The sequence below is a fragment of the Amblyomma americanum genome, chromosome 4, assembly GCF_052857255.1.
Source record: "Amblyomma americanum isolate KBUSLIRL-KWMA chromosome 4, ASM5285725v1, whole genome shotgun sequence".
Taxonomy (NCBI): Eukaryota; Metazoa; Arthropoda; class Arachnida; order Ixodida; family Ixodidae; genus Amblyomma; species Amblyomma americanum.
This window is the reverse complement of record NC_135500.1, coordinates 120,195,255-120,221,481: the sequence shown is the minus strand read 5'-3', so window position 1 is coordinate 120,221,481 and position 26,227 is coordinate 120,195,255.

The window sequence follows — 26,227 nt, the reverse complement described above, 5'->3', positions numbered from 1 at the left end:
GGCGCAAAAATTGCAGGAGACACTCGAGCTCCGCCTTAATTCTCATATATAGGTCATTGTCCTTTACATTCGTAGATCCGTGGGAGTCCTCACACCCTTCCTGGCGCAGTGGTGCAGCGGTTAAGCGATGCGCCACTGCCCTGCGATGGCAGGTGCTCCCAGCGGTGTACCTTGTGCGACCCAGGTTGCTCTTCTCGAGCGACCAATCATTAATATAACTGCAATCTGGCATGGTGGGCAGGTTGTGATTACGCCGCAAGGTCACGTAACCTATGTGGCCCACCTGCCTCCTAAGTCGCTCTCTGTGGACCACCTGCCAGAGTCATGCCCGGGATCTTTCGCTCAAAACGCTGACAAAGCCGACGCCGGATTTTCTGCGTAACGGGGCCTTTAACACTGTCGCGATAAAATATTAACAGTTCGATTCAGTTCCGGACAAAAATACAGGTTCAGTTCCGGTTTCGGGCTCAAGTACGACTGAGGTTAAACACCCAGGTGCGAGCAGAGGAGCGCGAGCCTCTTGTCCAACTTCAGCCCTGCTGTATCTCCGGAGGAGGCGTTGCCCACTGGTCGCTGCCTGTCAGCGTGAGTCTTTTTGTTTTTCTCATCGGAGCGTGCAGTTGGTCCATAACGGACCGCTCCGGGTGATGACTGCGTAAGGCTATAATAAAGTGCCCACATGAGTGACGCTCATTGCCTCAGACGCCCTGGAGGTACCACACGCCAATGAAGCAGAAGCTTGTAGCGGTCATGAGATTGCAAACGGAAGCGGCGAACCCGACAAGGTCTGGCAGTATACTGTAGCCCAGGGCGCAGGCGCTAACAGTGAAAAAGACGATATCGAAATGTATGTGCCGCTGACATGGAGGATAAACGACGTAGGCGCGAAGATTCATAAGGGCCGAAGCTGCCGCTGAAATCCGGGCTACAGGTGGTAGTAGTCCCCTGGACTTTTGTACTTATTTTTGCGACCAGTGAGACAAAGCAACCGCCACCACACAGTAACAATAATTGTTGCCGTCGTCGTCATCATCATCATAATCGTAATTATACCATCATCTTTATCATCAGGTATAGTTGACAAATAGCTTTATTCGGCTAGATCAAGCGCAAGTTACTAATGTAAACCCGCACAAAGGCGAATTTTGCTATGTGCACATGTTACTAATCAGGAATTGCTACCTCGCAAGAATGTTCAAATGCACAATTGAAACACAACAAAACAATGTACACGATACAGGGCACTGTAAATTCTGCTTTATGTTTTCTGGTGTGTCTTAGGCGGTGCAGTTGTATTCCATATTAGCATAAGATATGAATAGTGAACATATCTGCTGAATGATACACATACACTGTAGGGGGAGGGGCGTTAGAGATAACGTTATTACGTGACCCGTCTCAAGTCGGCGAGGTTCAGGTAGCTGCTTGGCGTAGTATGAGGATATTGGGCGCGAACCAATACCGTCTCTGCGCCTGCGACGACTGCCTTAACCGTGTTCAGGAAAAACCTTTCACGAAAAAAATTTGTCCCTTCCTCCAAGTTAGACCCAAATCGAACCTGTTGAAATGAGTCGAATTGAAGGTACTGCAGATGCACCGATTTCATGCGAGCCGGGGAAGGGGCATTTCCAGTCGCGTTCCATAGCAGAAACTGCCGTAATATCACTCGCGTTATTTCCTTCATTTGAGCGCTGTACGTTCCCCGGAGCCCCCAAAACTTCACTTGTTCATATTTTCCCCCCGTGTAATTGCATCTCCTGACGACCACCCCCTTCACATTATGTTTGGGCTTGCGGTGAACCGCGCATCAGAGTCGTTTTCCGGCTCTCTCCCTCTCTCTCTCTCTCCACACGAGGCAGGCTGGCGCGTGCCGCCGCTGTTGCTGCGTTTTGTAAAGTAGTTTGTAAATGAGCGAGCGATTAGCATACCTGACGACGGACCATCGTGTTCAATTAGCGGCTCGCTTGCGAACAAAGCCTTTTCGATCCGACACGGCCTGGGTGCCGATCGCTAACGAGACGCTCAAAGCGATGCGTGCGAATCTTTTCTTTTTATTTCCCGCCTCTTTTTCTTTCCATCAACTTATTTTCTGGCGATCGCTGTCCTGTCGCCCTGTGTACCGATTTTTCGAGCTGTGGCTGGAGAACTGACGGTGTGCGGAGCAGTGCTTAGCGATTGGTAGAGTTGTGCTTGTTCCTCTCACACTTCCTAGTCCCGCTCCCGCTCCCGCTCCCGCCGCCCCCTCCCCCTTCCCACTACTCACACGCACGCCTTGCCTCAGAAGCACGGACACATGATCGTAGAATGTTTTTGCTTTAGCTGAACTTTGACACCGGTCGCAAGCGACGATAACTGACTGTCATTATGCAGGCTACCGCCTTGTGGTCTGGATATTGCGTCGCCCAGCTGCATGCAGCAAAACGAAAGGGTTACTTCAATCCTTTTTTTTGAAAATCATTTTTAAAGGCGTACAACGTGTCGATCTGCGGTTACAAACAACAGGCTGTAAGCATCGAACGATGTTAACGAGTTTGCGCTGGATTTATTTCGAAGTGTAGCATTAAAAAAATAAAGTTAAGGAACAATCGGTTCAAATAAAAGGACTTCACACTCCAGATACATCTCGTGGAAGTCAACGTCACTTGCTCGCCTTTATTATCGTAAGTGGGGCCTGCTTTAGTTTCTGGTACTATTGACTTTCACGGAGAACTTAAATTTGTGCACGAAATGTAGGACTCTGGCGAAATGAGCAATGGTTAAAGAACACACCCGTTCTATATTTCAATAGTCGCGTTCGTTGCCTCTATTCACTTTCGTTTCCTCGAAAACAAATTATGTATGAGCGTCGTTGAGTTGGCAAGCAGCAGAAAAGGCAATGTTTTTGTACGGGAATCAGTACATGTGCTCTTCAGTGCAATGATGATAATAATTAACTCACGATGTCCCGAAACAATTTTCTGATGTCTGTAATCTCACTTGCGCGAGTTGAACACATTTCGTCTCAAGTCTTCCTACCCACGTGCCATCTTTCTTCTGATTTCACTTCTCACTCGATTTTCGCTTCCGCATTGACCACGCAGGGTTGATTCGAAGGACAGAACAATGCCCTTTTGTCTCGCATATTCGCTTCCTGCAGAAATACACCTGAGGCAAGTTCACTTGCTCGCAACATATGCACCTGCACATGCAGGCTGAGGTTAATTTTTGGGCGGGCGTCCTCCAATCACTGTCAGTCGTTCATCCCGTTGAAAGCCGGGGTGGATGTATTCTATCGTCCAAAGAGATTTATCGAGGCAGGTGTGCTTTAAAGCCTACTTTTCCGTCTGTGAGTTGTTGGCCCTGTGTCCAACAATGTGTCCATATTTTTATTCTTTACCATCTGTCCGAACTTGGGCATGTCATACGACGTTTCAAAATATTTGAGAAGAGCAGCTGAAGAGAATAGGCTTTTTAATTTGTTCAGTAAAGTTTGAATATCAACGGATGATCCACCAACTGTGGAGACAGAGGCTCTAGCGCCGGCGGGGCAACACAAGATCCGCACAGAGCTATCGGCGCGCCCCTTGTGGAGACAACGGACAGTATGACGATATAGTAAGCTTCGAAAAAAATGATGGTAGATTTGCATAGTCAGGCCTAATGCTTAATAAGCGTGCTAGCACTGTGTGGCTATTGTTTTACATTGTTTAAATTGGTTTTGCACTCATTATCATGGTTATGCTTTGTTATTCATGACATTACTATGTGATTAAAGTGGTAAATCAGGCGCATTCAGTGTGGTGTGTGTGTGTGTTTGCATGTATCTAGCAATGTAGGTACGTGGCCCAACGTTTATTGCATTCGTTCTATGCATGCACATCAGTCGCGGCTTTCGTTCTGTCAAAAATTTGGCGTCGTCGGCGTTGGCTTCGGTGCGGTCGGCGGTGTTGTATGCGGAAAAGCAGATGGCGAAGCTTCCAGCTAACTCACGTGACCTTGTTACGTCATTACAACCTGGCAACCGTGCACCTGTTAACTGCGCAGTAACCATATTCTCTCACGTGGCCTGCACGGCGATAGGAGGTGTTGACTTGCCCTGGCGGGGAGAATTTATCCCTCGCTGAGCAGTCCTAGGATGCTGGTGTGGTACTAGGTGGCGACCACATATCCCAGAATAAAACACCGATGACGCAGTAATTCGGCAGCAGTTAGCTTTAGCATAGTGCAGACGTGCTAGCGTAGCCGTGCACCTGGCCAGTCGGTTGTAAGCTGAGCATGTGAAGTTGCGTACACCAAATACTGTGACGCCTCTATTGTGCTAAAGCTCTCTTTCGCGTTTAAAGTCACTTGCCGCATTTGGCCTTTCCAACGCAGCGAACGATGCACCAAAACTCTCGTACAGCTCCTATCTCTTATTCCCTCATTTGGTTTGGTTTACGGGGGTTCAACGTGTCAAAGCGACTCAGGCTATGAGAGACGCCGTAGTGAAGGGCTCCGGAAATTTGGACCACCTGGGGTTCTTTAACGTGCACTGACATCGCACAGTACACGGGCCTATAGAATTTCGCCTCCATCGATCTTTCCCTCATTTTTCCGTAGGCGTTCCTGCCTTATCACAAAATCAAGGACTGTGTCTGTTCCTGAACGAACATTCTGCATCCGTCGCGTCAACTGACACGTCACTTCCGGAGTTATCCGTACAGAAAACTGTCTTAAAGGAAACTGGCAGTTGTTCGTAGGTCTTCAGCCAGAATAGACTGGAACTCGCGCGCCGCTGTAAAGACCTGATAAACCACCAGAATAGGATCGGCGTCGCATAATATGGGAATGGACTGCACGAAGCCAAGTAGTGGAAGGAACAGGTTCATCGCACAACATAAGCTGGCGCATTTCGTGACTGCTGTCATTAGCTGTCCCTTTTTGCCGGGCTGAGGCTATTACTTCCCTAGCCACTCAATCCCTAGTAGCGTGCCTCGTTATACTGAGATGAATACACGGCATAGGCAAAATGCATCTATAAGTTAGAGAGAGAGAGTGAAAGAAAAGGGGAATGAGAAGGAAAAAAGAAGGAAAAAAGCTTTGGGGAAAGTGGCCGAAGAGAGAAAGGACCGGATACGGGTGGCTATTCTGTTTACGATGGAGGCTAAAAGAGGTTCGGGCCCCTCTTTCTCTTTCCCTCTCCCTCTATCCCTTTCGTCATTGCTCCCACCTACGAACCAGGCGCTTGAAAAGGCAGCGGAACGCTGCTGTCGGCCACTCGACGTGCGGCCAAAGGTAGAGTGGGCTGGTGCCTAACGATGTCGCCGCTTTTGCGTCGCACGGTCAATGACACTCATCGTCTACACGAGGGTTAGGGCTTCGGCTCCGTCTTAATTAGACGGAATTAACTCTGGGAACGCCGCCGTATTTGCGATGTGAGTGTTGCTGCTTCTGCCAGAGCGGATTTACACTCGTGTCCGGCTAGGAGCGTTGGGAAACGTGCTGTAGAGTTGTTGAGAGGAATAGGCGTTTTTTAAACCGAAATAGACATTTCTATTTAAATTCTCTAATGAAAGTACGCAGTTTCCCAGTGCTGGCTAGAGCAAACGTTGGTGAACAGCACGCAAGCCTCGACTAAACTGCATCGCAGCGCCAAGCCTTCGGTGTTCACAATAACCAGGGGCGTGACTGAGGAAAACGAGAAAAATCAGATGCTTGCTGATAAACGGGGTCCTCCCTTCGGCTGTCTATACACCACGTACGGCTGTTACTTGGCGGTATGATGGAGCTTAGCCGAAGCTCGCGTAGTGTACACTACAGTGCACTATTCCCCTCTAGTATACGCCATTCTTGCTCCCGAAGGAACTTGTCTCGAAGCTGGTTTGCTATAGTAACTTACAAGGTACACAAGGTAGACAAAGCTGCGTGAGCAATCGTCGACACAAGTCTCGTTCATTTAGTGTGACATCTGGGGTTCCCCAGATATCCAACTTGAGGCCCCTGCTATTTAATATCATCATCAATGACCATTACGAAGTTGTTACTCACTCTCAGATGTCCCAATATGCTGAGGGGCTAGACACATTCCACATAATCCACTCCCCTCATGACTGCAGCTTAATCCAAGATGATGTAAACTCTGTGCACAGGTGCATTTTGTCAAACAAAACTGAACCTGAATGCAGATAGAACCGTCATGATATCGTTTACGTAAAATACCCACCGCCTTGAGTTTTCTTACGCTCTCAACGATAAGGCCGTCACGAAGGTGCCTGTTGTTCGCGACTTAGCTGTCCCCTTAGGGTGCTAAGAGGGCAAGAGCCGAAGTCTGCGCAAGCTTTGCATGATGACCCGTGTATGCAGGGTCCTACGTAGTACTGCACACAATGTAGCCGTGTACCGGACCCCTGTCCTGCCGAGACTTGAGTATACTTCTGTTGTATGGAATTCGATCTGCCGCACTTCTCCGCAAACCCTCGAAAATAGGCAGGAAAGGTTTGTGAGGAAAGCCATGAATCGTGCGTTCCCGAGATTACAAGGCTGCCTTGCGCGCTGCAGGGCTAACCGACTTAGAGTCTAGACAAAATCTGTGGGATCTTGGCTTTCTCTTCAAGTGTTTACATGAACACATTGACTGTATGCACCTAGCATCTTTGACCAAAGTTCGGGTGCGGGAAAGTCATGTGCTTGACGTGCCACCGTAAAAAATAAGCCCCATTGATCGAATGGTGTTTAGTACGCGTAACGCCATGGCACCATGTGGGCCGGATACATTTTATCTGGATTTTAAATCTTAATTTTAATTTGAAGTTGCTGAGCCGGAGGTAGTATCAAATTAAAAGAACCTTAGGTGGCCAGATTGTTTGATTCGATGGAGGCATAGGTTGTGTGAAGCACAAGGCACGTCGAAGGCATGCTAAAGGTTATCGAAGGAAAGCCAAAGTCAATAGGAGGCTAAATGTGCTGATTATCGTAGTCATGGGAAGCTGGCGCTACGGCAGTGTGCGCGGTCGAGAAAGGTCCGCCAGAAGCTACCCTGTCTAAAGCTTGAAAAATGGAAGACGCAGCCGTATTTTTTCCTGTCAGAAAGACACTGTAAGCCATTTATTTTTGGCCCCGAGAGCGCTACCCTCTACACATCACTGCAATCCCATTATCCTAACCCGCTGCTTTACCGTGGTCGTTCGATTTTGGGAGGCCTTTTTGCTAGGCGGAAACAAGAGATAAAAAAGTGGAACATCTTAACGTATACACGACTCCAGCCATATCTCGGCGCCTATGATCCCGATAATACGAATCACACCTTTCTTTTAGGGGAGAAAAGGCTCGGAAAATGTAGAGTTCAGATTTATAATAGGTTAAAACACAAACAAATTATGAAATAAACTGCTTTTGATGCTGTTTTACTTCGCCGAGTATTTGCTAAAGTATCCGCGTTACACCTCTGACTGGTGAATTTGTTCTTTCGACCAGTACGTTTTTTAAGTCCGGTGGTCGCATTGTAAACTGTACTTGAAGCCTAGATAACGTCCGGACACAAATTGTACTGCCTGCGATATCGCGTCGAATGTCTTGCAGCTGCATTGCAAGGGTAGGTTCATTCGACGAGCTTTTATCTGGAAAGTCTGCGACGACGTTAACCACGCTTCGAGTTCTCGCACGATGCCTGCTTCTCTGGCCTCCCGTCCCATTCTGCTTAGATTGGGTCTCTTTCAGCATGTCCGGGCTCCAGAGCTGGCCTCAGAGCTGTGCTGTTGACAAGGAAAACCGCACCGCTCGCAGCCACCCTGGTTTAGAAAGAGCTATTCCTTCATTCGGTCCCGCGCATGACATTTACTTCACGCTCTTCCTGAAAGGCTGCATGTCGCTAGCTTGGTTGGGACACCCCTTAACGTTTGATCCGCCGTGGTAAAGTAGAGAATCTGCTTTTAACCGCTCACCAATAATCCCTTGCCTAACACCATGAGCTTCACCGCGTATTCCTAAGCTCCCCGTATTCTCTAAAAGCGGACGCAGGCAGGTAGCTATGTTGTTGAGATCTGAAGGCGTTATAAGTTGAGGAAGATGAAATCGTATCCAAAGGGAGCTTAGCCCACCGTGGGCTGTCCCCTTATGTGTCTGCACCTCTTCCTTCCTCTGTTCCCTTCATTTCACTCCCTCATGTACCTTCTCTTACAGCGTGGTTCCGGTGTCTACCCAGAATGAGACAGTTCTCTTATGTTTACTATTTATTTATTATAGATACCTCAAGGGCCCTTGAGGGCTTTACATGAGGGGTGGGCTAACAATCTCCGCTTTCTTCTTTATTCCCACCATCGTTAACTCCGTGGTGTTCATAACCTCTGACGTACGCGGTGATTTCCAATGCCTGACGAGAACCATGGTCCTACAAATGGGAAAGTGGAAAGAAGCAGCACCAAGCAGGCGCGATGTAGTAGCGCGATATAATGGCATATTTTGTGACGGGGCCTCTTGGTGCGTTAGTCGACCCCATCTGGCATGAGAGCAGCTGAATTTTGCCACTATTGCCCGTAAATGTTGCTTCACCTGACAATGACTCTGCATGTGGCGTAGCAACAGTTACAGGAGCTGTGGAGTGCTATTACTACACGCCGCTCACCGTTGCTATAAATTTTTATTAGAACGTTAGCTCTTCTTGGCTAGTTTATCAGTTTCGCGCCGTCGGCATCGGCGCCGTCCGCAGCCCAGACCTCAGAAGTGAGCGAAGATGCTGCGCGTCATTAACGTCACGGCGTGTTTATGTTTCGACTGGAGCGCCGGCGGTGGTGGCTCGCTCGGCGAAATTCGCAGCGCGCCAAGGCGCTGCATGGGCATCAGCAGCAGGGCCTGCTTCTGATAAGTTTCTTTTTGCTTTCGCACCATAGTTAACGCTCAAACATTCACGTTACGCTAAGCACTATTAACCGTACTGGGACTGTTTCCTAGAATAAAGAATTACGCAGGACACAAGAAAGCCACCTCGTTAATTTTGTAACGCAAAGCGACGACTGTTATATTAAGGCGTAAACTTTACATGTGTGTGTGTTTGTGTGTTTGTATGTGTGTCTGTCTGTGTGCGTGCGTGAGTGTGTGTGTGCGTGAGAGAGAGATAACACTCGATGGTACCCCTAAAAGATGGCGTCTGTATAGAACCTGACATGTGGCGGCGATATTAATGACTGGTCGCGAGAGAGAAGTCGCTCGGGAAGAGCGTCGTGGCTCGCAAAAGCCTCACGGGTTGCAGCACCTGCTGCCAAGCCAGGAAGGCGTACGGTGGCGTCGTGGCGGCGGCTGCGTAGAGCCATACAGAGGTAGAATTGCCAGCTGCGTGGCATCGGGTTACACCACACCGCAGCGCGCGGCGACCGCGTTCAAAAAGTGAGCGGGCGGGCTTGCGCCTTCTCACACGTAAGCACTCTTGAGGGTCTAGTAAAATACTTTGTACAAGAAGCTAGAGTAGTTCGAAATTGCAACACCGAATCAAAAAGATTTGACAACTATGCACTCGCGGGGCATGAGATCACATTATTTTTTCAAGATGTTCAAGACACTATAAATTAGAATGCGATAGTATTATTACGGTGACCACCAACTGTCTACTAATACCGTCAGGACCCTACCGTCAGGACCCTAAATGGCCTTAAGAAGGCAATGGGTAAAATGCGGATATGAAAAAAACATACAAAACTACAACATGTGTACTTGTCGATAACAACAGTGCTGTTCCAAAAAGTAGTCTATCAGTGCTGACTTGAAAGATGGCGTATACTCAACCGACGCAATGCGGTGGGAAGACGGTTCTACTAGTTCTGGACAGAAAAGAAGTAAAAGAATATTTGTGAGGCAACCGGAAGGGGTGACTTTGAACCACTGGTCTACGTGAGGTGATGCGTATGGAGGCTGCGAAAGAAGGTGGCTTTTCTGTGATGTACAAAATCAAAAGAAAATTTTATGAAAGATTGAATGACGCGAATTGTTCCCAAGAAGAAGAAAATCTTATAGTCTAAGATTTGCTTTCATTAGTGAAGCTATAAATATAGTGTGCTGGAGTACAAAGGAGATCGGGTGGTATTTACAGTACCTGTCCAGGGCTGTCGCGCACTGCTTAGGGAGCCTAAGACGAATCATTCAGTCGTTTCCTTGGGCGTTCCTGATGTGGCTTTAGTGTGCATGCATTTTACTTTGCCAGCAGCTCAGCTCACTGCATTTCATCATACGCCAAGAAAAGTGAGGTCCTACGTTTCGCAGACACTTTTGATCCCCTGAAGTGCTAAATGTGGCAGTTTGAAAATTTGTAATCTTTGACATCTCACGGATCACTTGTTAGCGCCTGGTGGTTGCTGTCTTTGATAGGATGTGTTTCTGTAGCAGCGTTGAGAGATTTATAGGAGGTGGTGACTTTATGCGTGAGGCCATTGGGTCAGCTTTATTTTGATTATCACCATTACCCATCCTCCTGTCGCTTTAATCCTTATTTTATTTCTCCTATGTTTATTACCTGACCAGGTCTGCATAAGTCAACGCGACGTTCAATAAATTATTTCTCTATCTGAATTGGCATTGGAAGTTCGAAAAAAATTTTAGCTTTCGCGCGCTTATTTTGATGGACGTCAACGCTGCTATAAACTATGTGCTGCAGAATAAATGTTTGCTTTCTATCTTGCACTTAAGTTTCATTTTTATATTATGCCGCATTTGCTTTTTATTAGCACTCAACCGACCATCCTTAATATAGGAGCCAGGATCAGACACCGAAAACAGTCAAAGCATGCAAATGCTAGATCTTTCGGTGCCGATGACGTTGACGCAAAGAACGTCACAATCTCCTAAGGCTGCAGGCAAAAAGAAGCTGAAATGAAACTACAGGACAGAGCGCGCAAAAAAAAGTCAGGAACCAAGACGAATGCTTCGGGATAATTGCAGTCTGAGTTGGTAGGCTCATTATGCCCAAGGCATCGTCTCAGCGCCGAATGGGGGCTGGAAATAAAGGATGAAGAAAGACACGACTGTAGCAGTTACATGGAAGACATCAACCAGCCATCACTAACTTCATCTTCAAAGAGACAGTCAGTGCGCAGCGAATGAGCAGTCAGTAGAGTTCTTTATCACTACGAGAAAGTCGAGAATCAGAAATTTGGAGTGAATATATATATATATATATATATATATATATATATATATATATATATATATATATATATATATATATATATATATATATATAGAAAGACGAATTTCACTACTGCCTCTGTGCTCGAGCATTAATTAAGATGGTCGAAATACTACTCGAATCATCATTAAAACAGGAACAGCATAAACTCTCTGGAAGTGAGCGCGTTTACGCAGAAGAGAAACAAGAAAATGAGAAAATACAGAATTCGCATAATTAAATAAGCGAAGCCTCTTTTTCAGATGGAGGACGACGAGGCTAGAATATACAGGGGGTGGGGAGAAATAAGTTGGGTTTCGCAAGGAACAATTCTCTTGGACAAATAATTAAACGGGATGTTCACGTCCTCGAGAATAAGAACGACACACATTGCAAACTGCGCAAAGGCGGGACGAAAAGAAGAGGGATGAAAAAAAAGTAAAAAGAAAGAACAAAACATAACTCGAGAAAACAAATTGTATGCAAGTCCGAGACGCGAGAAATCAGACGTCTCGACGGTTGTCGTAAGAACAGAAGGAGTCTTCGAGAGAAAAAAAAGGGGCTCCTTCCAGCACACTGGCTCAATGCGAACGAAACACTCGAGGAACATACGCACAATTGTAATAAGACACGAAGGGCGGACAAGAGTAATAAGAATAAAAAGAAAAGGAGGAAAAAAGCGAGAGGGAAGTTGGAAGGGACCGAGTAGTGACTCAAAACGCGCGTCTTAATTCATCCAATTGTTCCGTCGAAGCGGGGTCCGTCTCGGAGCGAGTGCGAAACCAGAGCTTGCTCGCTCCGCTGCATCTAGGGGCGAGCTAGTGAGTGAGCGCGCTAGGGGAGACAGACAGGCTAATTTTTCGGACAAACGGTCCGGATTAATAGGAACTCAAACAGGCATGTCCACTGGCGCTGACACACGGTCGGCAGCGAGGGACGGGCGGCGGGCTTTTTGCTGCAACAACAGTGCCAGCGGCGGCATGAGTAACGAGGCGGTTTCGCTGCTGAAAGCGACGGCAAAAGAAAGAACGGACTGATTCGGAGAGGGGAAGGAAAAGGAATAAAAAGAGGGACGATGACGATGAAAGAGGCATATTTGGACGAGGAACACCCGCTGGAGTTACCGGTTACAGCGTATGCGGCGCATTAGGAGCACACGAAGAGAAATAAGAGATGAAGCCTGCAGACGCCTATTATACTCCCGTATCCTTCCTGGCGGAACATAAGAGAATCCATGTTAGCTGTCGTGTTTATGCCAGTGGTGAAGGGTGGAGCGTACGTTTCTCCCTGCTTTCCTTTCTTTATTTCTTTCCTCCCACACCCTTTGTTTACTCCTCACTGCACGTCCACGCGACCACGATCACGACTTTGTTGGAAAAACTTTTTCTTTTCTACCGCTAACTGATGTAATCATCGAAATTGAGTCACTAGTTGAATATGTAGAAGAAAGAACAGGACAGGTGTCCGGCGAGGCTCTAATGTTATTTCGTAACGAAGTCTTGCCACACTGGATTCTCAGCAGAATGAGCCATTTATATATAGTATATTGTTTGCTGCTGTTCTTGAATTTGTAGCAAATACTCGTCCAGATTCTGCAAAAAATAAAAAAATAAAAAGCTTTTCGCGTTGAATAATTATACGGAGCCAAGACCGGCGGCCCAAGCCTTTGTTTTCTGGGGCGTGCGCATACATCCCAGCGCCACCGCAATCACGCAGGCGTGTGCGACAACAAACGGAGACGGCAGAAGTATGCGTTTTCATCTGTGTAGTTGTTAGTGCTGAACCTTGCCAAGAAGGACTCGAAAGCTAGGGAAATTCAAAGAAACACCTGAACCCGAATTTCGTACCTGCGTCGCCTCATGTCGCTCGGCACCAAGAGTATGCAGGACCAGGACGGGCAGAGACAAACAGCAGGATCCGAGGCGGACGTTGGGGCGAAGCGGGCGCGGGCCTGTTTGTGTGAGAGCCGGGGGGGGGGGGGGGGGGGAGCAAAGCGGTCCGTTAAGTTCAAGAAATTGCTCCTCGCTCGGCGCGGAAAAATGTTGTCACGGCAATTAATAAGCGCCCGCCAAGGAACTTGGCGCCTGGACGGTTTCTTGCGGTGGCGTCGGCGAGCATCGCGAGAACGCGAATTCTCCGCGCGCGGCTCGCTGGCATCGCGGGCGTTAAAGACGACGCTGTATTTCTCTTTTTGTTTTTTTTTCGAGATACAGTGAAGCGGGAAGGGGGAGAGTGGGTTCCTCGGCCAAGGGAAGCGCAGGCAATTACTGTGGCCGCACAGCCGCGCCGACAGCTCAAGACGAGAGCGGAGGCGGCGGCGCCGGAGAAACACAACGCGCATGGATAGAAGGCGCTGCGAAGCCTTGCACCCTCGGCCCTGGTGCGCTCTTGAACGCTACCGCGTTGGTAGGGCGTCCGCGTACGTCCCTTAAGTCTCTCCAGGGCCCGCGGTCCGGGCCATTTGTCTTGCCGCTGGAATGTCGCAAGAATTCTCCGCCACCGCTAAGCGACGCGACCGCGCTGCTGCGACGCCGATCGCCGCCGCCGCGTGCCCCCCTCCCTGGATCTTGCATTGCCTGTGTGTTGTTGCGCTAGGCCATGTTTGTGTGTGCGTGCGTTAGTGCGCGCGCCCGTGTTAGCTCCACTAGTTGTTCATCCATGTTCGCGGCGCCTTCTGGTGGAGGCAGGCGCAGTTTCTCTCGCCGTAACTCTTTTGTTTGCGACACCGAGAGGCAGAGTGAGGAGTCGGGGGTGTTGTGGAACTAGCCGACGTTGGATTGAAGGGGGCGCATTTGGCTGGTGTCTCTGCCGGTGAGTGCTGTGTTGCTAGCAGCGCCACGGTGCGAGATTGATTGCTAGGGAAGACTGTTCCTGCACTGCACTTGGAATGTTGGACGAGAAAGAAGGAACTCTTGCCGCGGGTAGAAAGTTTTGTTTTTCAGTGGTGCATTGTTTCGAAGTCGAGAAGCTGGGATGCAGTGCGAGATGTATACTATCATCATTATCATCAGGCCGAGTCAGGATCATCACCAGGTTCTTCTAGCTGCCGTCATCGTTGCCCTAGCCATGTTACTGCTTATTAAACGTATCCCTATTCCCTAATGTACCTGCCATGGACACGGATGATATACTGAGAGTAATATGGCGCCATGGTCGCTGCATATCGGACTGCTCAATCAATAATTTGTTCAGTGCCACAGCGCACGTGCCGCTGAAAACTGTTCTTCCTCTTGGAAGCTAAATAACTGAAAATATAGGTGAGAAAGAAAGTAAGAAAGAAAGGAAGGAATAAGTAAAGAAAGGAAGAAAGCAAGAAAGAAAGAAAGAAAAGAAAGAAAGGAAGTAACAAACAAAGAAAGAAAGGAAAAAAAGAAAGAAAGGAAGGAATAGTTGGTTAACCACCGGTTTCCGACGGCTACTCTTAAATAAAAGCAGCAAGGTGTCAGGAAGCAAAATAAAAGCCGAGGCCTTTGCCAAGGTCTATTGCTCCTGAACCGATCATATAGACTGCGTGAAATTAAGCAGAAAAGACTCCCCCTGGTCATGCCGCAGTGATGTCACCAAGTATTTTTAGATTTTCTCGCACTGTTAAAGCATCCTTCTACTCCGCGAAGGAAAAATCAGGCAGGTCGGATGGAGTACCACGAAAAAATTTGGGAAGCAATGCAGTTTATTAGACATAGGACGTATTACAGTTATTGGAAAGAACGTATTTTATCCTAAGTAATACCGTTCAACCCCCCCCCCCCCCCCCACTCTCTCACATACACAGGCGCACATAACAAATTCTCATAAATTCTCCTAACTCTCCTAAATTTATCCCTGCCATCGACCTGTGTGGCTGGCTTCTTCTTCGTCACCCCAGGTATATGGCACATACCCACGCGGGGGGATTGGCCAAGGTGTAGTTGAATAAACAAAGAAGTTTCCATAGAAGATGACGACGAAATTGTAGCACCAATCGCGAATTTTGAAAAATCAATGAATAAAAACAACAGAACAATATCGACACTTAAAGAACAGACAGCATTTTGGTGAAAAAAGAAGAGCTCGTAGAACTTTAAAAGAATTAGCACATCAACCTACCAGTTGCAATTATGTAATCGTGGAGAAACCCACAAATAGAACCCAATGCAAATCCCTTGGCGTTCGCACCAAACGATAATAATACTGGCAAAGATAAAGGGAGCCCTAACCTGGAGAGAGGGACCTCCAGGTAAATCTTTCTCTGAAGTGGGAAATTTGGGCAGTAGAGGAGAAAGTGGTCTAAAGATTCAACTTGCCCACATGCGTCACATAGGTTCGTCGGTGCCAACCCACACCTGCATAGATATAAATTCAAACTTGGAATCCTGCACCGCAACCGCGCCATTGTTACCTCCCACAGCCTGGGTTTACACGAACGGACGTTCCAATTATATGCTAAGTGCTGATAGTCAGTGGTATTTAGTAAGGGATCTCGTACCCTGGCTGATATATGTAGGAACCGCTGAAACCTGGAAATCGCCAGCAGGCTGAAATTCGGGACGGGATGTGTCACTGACCCGTCAAGAGCCGACCTTGCTAATTAATCAGCCACCTCATTTGAATGAATACCTGCATGGCCAGGGACCCAGACAAAACGGACCACCTTCAAAGTGCATGGGACAAAAAATCGCAGGATACGGCTCAAAAAATCTTCGTGTGAAGTGTCAAGGGAGACTAACACTGACAAACAATCAGCGAGAATAATAACATGAGACACATGGCATGGAATTTTGTGAAGGGCCATTCCAAGAGCCAAAAATTCCGCAAAGAATATAGGAATATAATATGCGATGCGGACAGAATAGCTCCATGCCAAATCCTGCGAAAAATGCCAACTGCAGCTTTTTGGCAGTTGACGGAGGCATCGGTAGCAAGCACCGTATGATGGGGGTATTCCTCTGAAGTTAATTTCAGTCGGACATAAAAAATAAGTTTGTAACCATGCCTTAACCAAGAACTACTGAACAAAGACCATAGGCATAAGGTCTCTCATAAAGCCTCCGCAGTTGCAAACACTTGAACCTACTTGTGCTTTCGCAGAATTGCGAACATTAGCTCCATTGTGTTTAACTTCCGCTATTGTATGTACTTTCGCAAGAGTTACGCAGGAGAAACGAAAAATGAGCTCTTCGCGGTGGCAATAGCGAAGGCAAATCTTTTCAGTGCCAAATAAAAAAAAAGCAAAAGCTGTACGTAATTTTTCCCCGGGTCGAAGAGAGGGCGCGTCGTCCTTCGTTACAAACTTTCCATTCTCGATCGAAAGAAAGGAGCCGCGCGCATTCCGAAGGAAGGAGAACAGGTGAGGTGAAAAATTAGCTTAATCTTCGAGCCCCAGATAAGTCACGCTGTCTTACATTCTCAGCGCGACCAAGCTGCTCTTCCTTGGTTTGTTTACTCAGCTTTTATTTTTTGCTTTTTTCTTCTTCTGCTACGCTTCCGGCGCGGTATTGAGGTTAGCGGCGTTACATTTATCGCCGCCAAGAAAAGGCGGCGGTTTCAAATGACCCGAAGAACTTTCACAAATGAGGTGAAAGTTTCGCTGCTGCTTTCTCCGCGGCTTCTGCTGATTGTAAAAACGTCAACTTTGTGCGCTGCTATTAGAAACAGCGCGAAAAAGACGTGCACCGCGCGAATGAACACTTCCAAGACGGTCGCTTTTTCCTTTCCGTCTCGCACACCTTCTTCGAGCTGCTTCTTATAGTTCAACATGTACTAACTAGCTCGAACTACAACCTCATCCGCGCACAAAATCAAATTTGGTAGCCGTTATTAATGGCGCGCTGTACGAAAGGATCCTTGCGAGGGTTGAAATGATGTCACGAGCTCAGTACGCAATGGCAGACAGCGTGTAATAAAGACTTGCTGAAAACTAAACGCATCGACAGAATTGCCTGTCTGGTTGGGGTGGATAAGTTATAGTAAACTGTGACACGTCTCCAACTAAAACTCCAACTACTCTTGGTTGGATAGCTGACATAGCTTAACATATGAAGCTTTACGCATTTTTTCTTTCAGTTACAGCGGGAGTTCTTAAGAACTGTTTACGGCATCAGGAAGAGTGAGAGGCATCCGCCATTTGTTTAGTGTCACTATTGTTAAGAACATATAACATTGAAAGAAAGAAGAAAGGAATGCATTGAGGAGGTTGAGAACAGGATAACCGTATTCTAAAACTTGTTTGTTTCAAATGTCGACGTCGCTAAACGGTCCCCATCCCGTTTCCCCCAACCGTAGGAAAAATGGGGCTGAGTCGCATTAATGGAAATGGATGGGAGAACACTAAGTAGAGAAAGAAAAAAAAATCCACAAAAGCATTCATAGCTTTCGCCTAAGATGACAGGAAATAAAGGGAAGGAAGTAAGGTGCGAGTGAAAGAATCGCCGTAACGGAGGACTCCGGAATAATTTCGACGAACTGGGGATCTTTAACGTGCACCGACATCGCACAGCACACGGGCGCCTTTTGTGTTTCGCCGCCGTCGAAACGCTGCCGCCGCGGTCGGGTTCGACCCCGGGTACTTCCGCCTCAGTAGCCAAGCGCGTTAAACACTCAGCCACCGCTGCCAGGGAGGTTTTAAAAGCAATAAACGTATTAACAAGGACAAACAGTCAAATAATTAATAAAAAATACGACTTATTTTCGAACGAGCCCGCATACATATTTCGAAACCTTCTCGTCCATTCCTCTATTGTTAACCCTTCAAGGCAAGCGCAACACTCTGCAGAACTGCAGGACGTGCAACAAGCGGAGCCTATGCGGGTCGGCAGTGTCTCGGATAGAATTTTAAACGTTACTGTCCGTTTTCCGTCTCTTTTCTTCGCCCGAGACATGGCGCAGATCTTCGTGTCAACGCAATATTTTTCCCTCCGAAGAAAAGAGACTGTTGCCTGCCCTTTTCATGCGTAGTGGGTGGGCAGCACCCGCTTTATAATTACACGCTTTGTTAAGTACGCTCTCAAAAAGCAGAACGGAACGCCCACCCGAATTACGGGAATAAAAGATTGCGGGGGAGTCGGTGAGGTAGAGAAAACGGTAAACACAGGTGCGGAAGGCCCATAAAAAGGAGAAATAAATAACGTGGCAAAGCACGGATATTCCACGAGACGTCACGATTATTGAAGGCATACCTGAAAACCATCGCACTGAAAGATTTCTCGAACGGAGAGGAGCGAGAAAGCGGAATAAAAGTTTGGCAATATGAAGCGCAGAAAAAAAAACGATATTTTTACTTCCTTTCAATCTTCAAGCTCAGGATAATAAAAAAAAACGAAGACAGAAGAACAAGCACGGCAGCGTGCAATCTTACGCGGGGACAGCGAAAGGGGGAAGCCTTCTAATTATAAAGCGCGATAAGGTTATCAATCTCCAACTTCTATTTCACCCTAACGTGCGCTGCTCTTCGGCATTCTTTCTCCTGTGTTGATTCCATTCCCGCCTTATCCACCCGATCCAGGGCCCCCGCCTCTTTTTTTCTACTCTTGCGGCAGCTAGCGTCCTTTCTTTGTAACTTTTTTCTCAGTTGCGATCGAAACTCGAGCACCGCCGCCATTTATTAAACAGCCGCACTCTTTCCTGTCTCGTATTCGCGGCGGATCAGGGGAAAACTTGGACGAAGATTGGGGGGGGGGGGGGGTGGAAGGGGAGAACAGAAGGGGGTAGAGACCCTAGGCTCTGCCTTCAGAGGCAGCTAGAACTTCTTGAATGTAACACCGAGAGAAAGCGAGCAATTGTTAAAGAAATAAAGAACGAAATGAACGAAGGAAGCAAAAGAAAGGGAGAAGGGAATAAGGAGGCAAAGAAGGAAGGAACGAAGAGAAGAAAAGGGGAACAAAGAAACAGAGACAAGGAGAGCCTAGGGGCGAACCTGAGGGGTTCGGCGCGTGAAACACAAGACAGCGAGAGAACGAAGAACAAAAAGAAAGAGGGTCGGGAGAAAGAAGGAAAGGGGGCGGCGCAGGTAAATGAAAGAGCCACTTCTGCGCGCGCTAATGAAGATTTGCGTCATCCGCGTTGTTGTTAACGAAGCGACTCATTAAAGAGAGCCGCATCCAGCCCTCGTTCGCTCGCTCGCTCGCTTTTTCAATAACGCTCAAATGAACGCTTAACGTTGCTCACTTGTTAATCGCCGAAGACACATTCTCCGAGACCGCCGCAACAGCGCTGCCCGTCGCGTGGGTGCTTCGGGTCCCCAGCTCCTTGTGGTTCCGGCTTCGACGTCCGCTCCCGGCATTTCCTTCTGCTGGCGTTTTTCGGTATCTTTCTTTTGATTGCAGCCCAAACCCCCTCCTCTTCCGAACCTCGCAACGCGCGCCTCGAGCATTCGTCCTCCCCCTTGTTTAATCTGCTTCTGATGTTTGTTTCTGGCGGGCTTCTTTTATGGCACCCTCATATCGAGACGCCGCCAGCCCTTGGGGTTTCCGTTCCCCCAGAATCCCGTGATGCTTGAATGCGTCGATTAGTCGGGCAATACAGCCCGGGAACAGGTGCGAAAATGAGCTTAGAAATAAAGAGATGGAAGAGAACTAATAAGAAGAGGTGAAAAGGAGGAAGGATTAGCGTGGTGGCTGTTTCGGTTGCGAGCGTAATACTAGGGACACTCGTTACGGGGGCATCGCTGTATACACCTACCGTAGCCCTATATGCGAACGCCACAGGACTGCATTTGCCCACTTTGGCCACGTCTCATCGTGTGCATTGCGGCTTTCACGGGGTAAAGACCGGAAGTGAAAAACAAGGCAATTCCAGACGTGTTGCTCTCCCATAGGGGTGCCGCTTTTGCGCTTACTGACAGAAAAATTGCTGTGGCTCAACTTGGCTGAGCCAGGTTACACGGAGAGAAAGGCAACCGAACCAGTGGCCGATGTCGACGCGAAGACGTTGGCAGCATCCGCTGCTCTTTTCCGCTTGAGATACTCTTGTTGCCTGTGCCGCTGCTTCTCCAGACGTACCTCCCGATCTTCATCGGTTACATCAACTCGACGAGCCAACTTTAGCGACTTATCCCTAGCCAACGCGACTTCGTGGCGCTCTCTGTCATAGGGATCGCTAGAAGCAGCCCGGCGCCTCCAATGCTTTGTCGAAGAACTCTTCCCGGTGATCTGTTCTGGCTCCATGTCTCTGCGGTGTCTGTTGTTGCGACTGCAGGAATAATGGAAAGAAAAGTGTACGGGCCTGCCCACTGGCTCAAGCTGAGCCACAATCGCGGTCTCGTGCAGACAGTAGGAGAGTTGAAAGATAGGAGAGGAAAGATTGAAAAGAAAAGAAGCGCGTCACAACAACCGCGTCATCAGAAGCGACGACAACGGTTTAGCAACAGATACTCCCGGCGGCAAGGAGCCCTCGCCAAATGTGCGAGAGCCCTTGGATACAAGCCCCGTAAGGCCAGAAACCCGCCACCGCAGGTCTTTACTCAGCAAGAGCGAATCACGTGTTTAGCGACGTGACACAACTGGCAAGAGCGAGCGGTGGGAGTGGCGGTCGGCGCAACGGCGAAACAACCGGTAACAGCTGCGACAAGTCATGTGGTATTGCGTCACAACCACAACTTCGGCGAGCCTCCAGTTAGAAGTCAAATCCAAGCATCATTTGCGCTGCAGCTTTGCATGCGAGAGGTGGAGCTTTTTGCTCCAAAACCTTTAGCGGGAAGCTGCAGTGTACATAGGTGGTATGGGCTTCCGGTAAAGGACAGTGTTTGAAACTGAGTTTAGAAATCTGAGGCAAAGACGCAGAGCGCGCCTTTACAATAACAATAAGCTTGCAATAAGGGTTAAGCCTGCAGTTTGGCCAACCAGAGAGTAGGTTATAACTTAATTAGAGTATTGGCCTCACATAGGCGTTATATGAAAACTGTACTGTTTCGCGTTGCATACAAAAATTTGGCGCGAAAAGCTCCTCTTCTCGCATGCAAACCTGAAGGTCAAATGACGCTTGGATTTGATCTCTAACTGGAGGCTTCCCGGAGGTGTGGTTGTTACGTCATACCACGTGACCTGTCGCAGCTGTTGCCGCTCATTACGCCGCTGCGCTTACCGCTTGCTTTCGCCATTTGTGTCAAGTGACTAACCACATGATTAGCTTCTGCTGAATAAAGGCCAGCGCTCGGCGAGGGGTGGCTTCCTGGCTCTACGGGGCTGGGATTTAGGAGCTCTCACGAATGTGCCGAGGGCTCCTTGTCATCGGGTGTGTCTTGCTAAACCATCGTCGTCGTTTCGGATGACACGGTTTTTGCGACGCGCGTCTTGTCTTTCAGTGTTTCCTCTCATACGTCTTTTAACTCTCCTACTGTCTGCACGGGGCAGCGACTGTGGCTCAGCTTGAGCGAGTAGGCAGGGCTGTGCACTTATCTTTTCATCCTTCCTTCCGCCGCAACTAGACACCGCAGAGTCATGGAGCCAGAGCCTGTCACGACGACGAGTTCTTCGACTGAGTATTGGAGGCGCCGGGCTGCTCCTAGCGATCCCTACGACAGAGAGCGTCACGAAGCCGCGTTGGCTAGAGATAAGTCGCGGAAGCGATCTCGTCGAGTTGATGAAACCGATGAAGAGCGGGAGGTACGTCTGGAGGAGCAGCGCCACAGGCAACAAGAGTAGACGTTTTTAGCATACCGGAGACGTACCAGCGGCGACGTATACCGGTTTACCAGACGCCTCATGCGCACGCGCAGTGGCACTGGTGGGGTCAGGGGGGGGGGGGGGGGGTTGTGTGTGTGTGTGGGGGGGGGGGGGTGCACAGCGCGCGCGCAGTAGAAGTCTGCGGTATGCTAAAAGCGTTTAGTATCTCAAGCGGAAAAAAGGCAGCGGATGCTGCGCACGTGTCCGCGTTGGCATCGACCACTGGATTGATTGCCTTTCGCTCCCTACAGGCATTTTTTTTATTTCCTGATTGTGTCAGCCGTACCAGAGCACCTAACCATTTCGAGACTGTATTCCGAACGTGATGCCCCACAGTCCATGCTGGGACTGCATGTGATAGCCAGGTATCTAACAGACACCTCCTGTGCATTTAATTGGGTTGAAGAGATAAGTTAGGAAGATGTATAACAGAATGTCTGTTGGAAACACAAGAAGGCCAGATTTGTTCACATTTCGGAGTAAGTTAATTTTTGGTCGGCGAGATCTCTTTTCTCGATGAGCCAACCATTCATGTTGTCCTGTGGATTCTCGGTGGACACCTCAACCGCGCCGTAAGTGGAGAGATAAAGGAGGGAGTGCATTAAGGAAGGGAGAAAGAGATTGTAGGAGCTAACGCGAGGAAGGACCTCCTCCGACAGCGTGCAGGTTTGAACTGTTTATTTGCGCTGCTCATGCTCCTGCGGCCTAACCCAACTTCTTCCTTCTTGTCCGGCGCCGCATGCCATAGCCTGCGAGCAGAGCGCGGCGCGAGGGGCGCTACAGGGTGCCGTAGCGGATCGCTCTAGAATAATTTCTTGGGTATCCTTAACTCATTCCTAGGTGGTCGTAATTATTCTAGAGCCCTCAAATACGGCAACCATTTCTCTCTTCTTTAACTCTCACCTTCCTTCCTTCCCTTACGGCGCGGTAGAGATGTCCACTGAGACGTGAGGCAGCTCCTATGCCATTTTCCTTTCCTGAAAAACTACTAATGATATTTGATGTGCACTGACATCGCAGAAAACACGGGCGCCTACCGTGTTTCCCCTCTATAATAACGCGGCCGTCGCGGCTGGGCTCAACTAAAAGAAGAGATAAAAACTCTGGCCAGGACAGAAAAAGAACAGAGAAAAAAATTACGACGACGCTTAAGCTTCGCCTTTGAGTGTATTCGATAGCGCCTTCTCCCCCTTTTTCTCTTTTTATTCGTTTTGCATTTTATTCTTCATCGATTATCAATCCAAAATCACATTTCCTACCACAGTCATCGGTTACAATCCAAATTACGGATCACATTACCGATTACCAATGACAATTATCAATTACCAATCACCAATTACAAAGTTACACTCCATGACATACTACGCCACTACATACTCCCACACACCATTTGTTTCAGTACTGTGAAGCACCATAACACTGCCCTTTTTTTTTTATTCCGCGCAACTTTTGACACCTAATTAGCATATTTATTTTGGTTTCATTCTTTAGAACTAGTACGACATTAGTACACATCCCAAACACATGTTACGAAGCCGTTGGCCGTGTTTCTTTTACGCGATAGCGTAAGGAGCGCGTTCTGCTGGAAACTCGACATCGTCCTGCATCAGTCGGAAAAAATCCCAGAATATCGAAAAACCAGAATACCGGAGTAAATCATAAAGAGAAAACAGCCGCGATTGGGGTTCGCAGCGTGCCCCTCCGCGTGCCAGGCCGTACACACCACAACGCTTCCACTAGGCGCCCTTCTAACATGCTCGAACCAACGACCCTCCATGGTCTATGCTCTGCGTAACGGCCTCGCACGCACAGCATAGACCATGGAGGGTCGTTGGTTCAAGCATGTTAGAAGGGCGCCTAGTGGAAGCGTTGTGGTGTGTACGGCCTGGCACGCGGAGGGGCACACTTCGAACCCCAATGGCGGCTGTTTTCTCTTTATTATTTACTCCGGTATTCTGGTTTTTCGATATTCTGGGATTTTTTCCGACTGATGCAGGACGATGTCGAGATTCCAGCAGAACGCGCTCCTTACGCTATCGCGTAAAAGAAACGCGGCCAAGGGAGACAATAAACAAGAAGTTGAGAAAATGAACGGACACTGTTTAAGGGAGAGAAGTAGGAAGATATGAATGTCAAGCTGCTGGGCTAACTGCGAAAACTTTGATGCGTGCGCACCGGTGGCGCCCGCCGCTCGCTATCGAATCCGTGAAGGCCGTCTATAACGTGAGCTGGTCTAATGGGTTCTGTTTCGCTCCCCCCCCCCCCCCCCTCCGAGCAGCTGCAGCTGAGAAGCGAAGTGCTCGGTGAACCCGCCGTGGTGGCTCAGTGGTTAGAACTCTCGGCAACTGAGCCGGAGTACCCGGGCCTGAATCCGATCGCGGTGGCAGCGTTTCAATAGAGGCGAAACGCAAAAAGGCTGCGCGTGTGCTGCGCGATACCAGTTCACGTTTAATTTCCCGAGGTTGGGGAAATTATCCCGGAGCCTCTTGCTAACTTCTCTTTTGATTTCCGCCTTCATACCTTCCTTGACTGCATGGTTCGGGTGTGTATAAAAAGTAACCGCGCACATTTTCTTTAGAACCCATTCTCCCGTCCACTCTCCTCACTCGTAGCGTTGGCTGTATTACGCCAACGTATTACGCCGCCGACATCGAGGTGGCCATATTTCGATGGCCACCTCAATTTACAGCAGAGTTTTTTTTGCTGTTCAATCTGCCGTGTACGTCCCGCGTCTTCGGTCAGCGGCCAGTCAGGCCTGTCGCCGGTCAGCACGCCGAACTTCGCTTTGCACGTGGGGTATAGGTCGGCCCAATTAATTATCGCCGCGTCTATTGCACCGGAAGCCGGAAGAATTTCTCAACTTTAGTTCTCCCGACACTCCCTTCCGATTGGCTTCTTAGGGCGCCGTGTTTCTTTTGTGTTTTTCGGGGCTCCAATTCTAGTAGAGTCTGTAACATCTCCACATATATCTGCAATGAGGAAACTAACTCGAATATTAAAAGTTCTGATATGAGCGTGACTTTGAGGTAGTCGCAACGTTGTGAGGGTGAGCGCAAGAGAGGAGCAGACAATTTTAAAGGGTGAAGGTGAGGATGAGGGAGGAAAAATGAAAATGAGAGCTTCTTCCTCATTTCTGGTTGTAAGTACTAGTACTGACTATTATTGGTTAACATTCCGCATTTTCCCGCCTTTGATGACGTCATATCGTTTCTACCAATGGCGAATTTTATAACGCCGTCACTTTCGTGTCGATGAGCCATAGAATGCTTTCGCATTAACAAGATATAGCCAGAGTTAGTAACAACTGAACCCACAACGTTCTGTCTGCCATTTAATGCATCAGCATCAAAACGGGTATATGAACGGATCCTAGGCGTCCGATGTATGTCCAACAGAGTGTGGAGCAGAAAAAAACCACACATATAGCGTCTAGGGGGATTTGAACCCGTGGCAGCACGGACAAATTAGCTTCACTCGCCGCTGCTTTAGACCACGTGGCCTCAACTGCAGCCTTTCTCTCCGCGTGTCAAACTGATGATGATAATTATCTCCTCAGGCTTAATGCCAGCCTCTCACGCTGTGCTTCTGAAGAATCGCCTTTTCTTCATTCGTGCGCTATACGGACCACACGCTACAGCCCGCAGTCATTTGCACGCACCAGCCCAAGTTCGAACCGGTGTCTGTTTCGAAGCCTACACTCGATGGCACTTGATCAAACACTAGATCCAACTTGAGATCTCATTCCAACAAATTGAACAGTACCTCAAATGATATAAAAAATGGGAAAGCACGACAAGCAGCCTTCCTGTCTGCGTGTTAAACTGTCAGTCTGTGGCACTGTGGCACTGGCTGGCGCAGCTTCGCAAAGAGCACGCCAGTAATACCTGGCACATGAATTAGTTTGCGTGACTGCACACAGAGAGAGCCACAAGTCAAAGCGTTCATCAGATCAGAGCTTGCCGCATGAATAGCATTGATCACACGTTAATTTGCTTTATAGAATGGGCGGGGATGTTTCACAAAAATGGCGTGATCAGGAAAGTGCTAACAAGTAGTTGGTTTCAGTAGCACGGGGGGGGGGGGGGTCGCAGTGGGAAACTGGGGCTTGGAAAGAGTGGATACGCTTGTTCAAATGTAACGGTAGCCTGGCAGGGAGTATTAGATTACATCATAGAAAATATTATTCCAATACATTGTCAATACACGAGAGGCGAAAAACACGAACTGAAACTTCGCAGGAGTCTTGTCTGAGCACAAAAAAAAACCCCTAAAAGCAACCAAAGAAACAAGTATACCAATGACGAACTTGACGAACGAGAAGCTTTTGGCATATAACACTTTTCTCCTGACTAAGTACGAGCATGCCTCTATCATTTTGAAATCCGCATACTGAAAAGGATATAAACCCTACTAAATCATTCCGAGGGAAGCAGTAAGGTTTATTTTCCGCAAATACAGCAGATTGGGTTATCTTCTAAAGCTT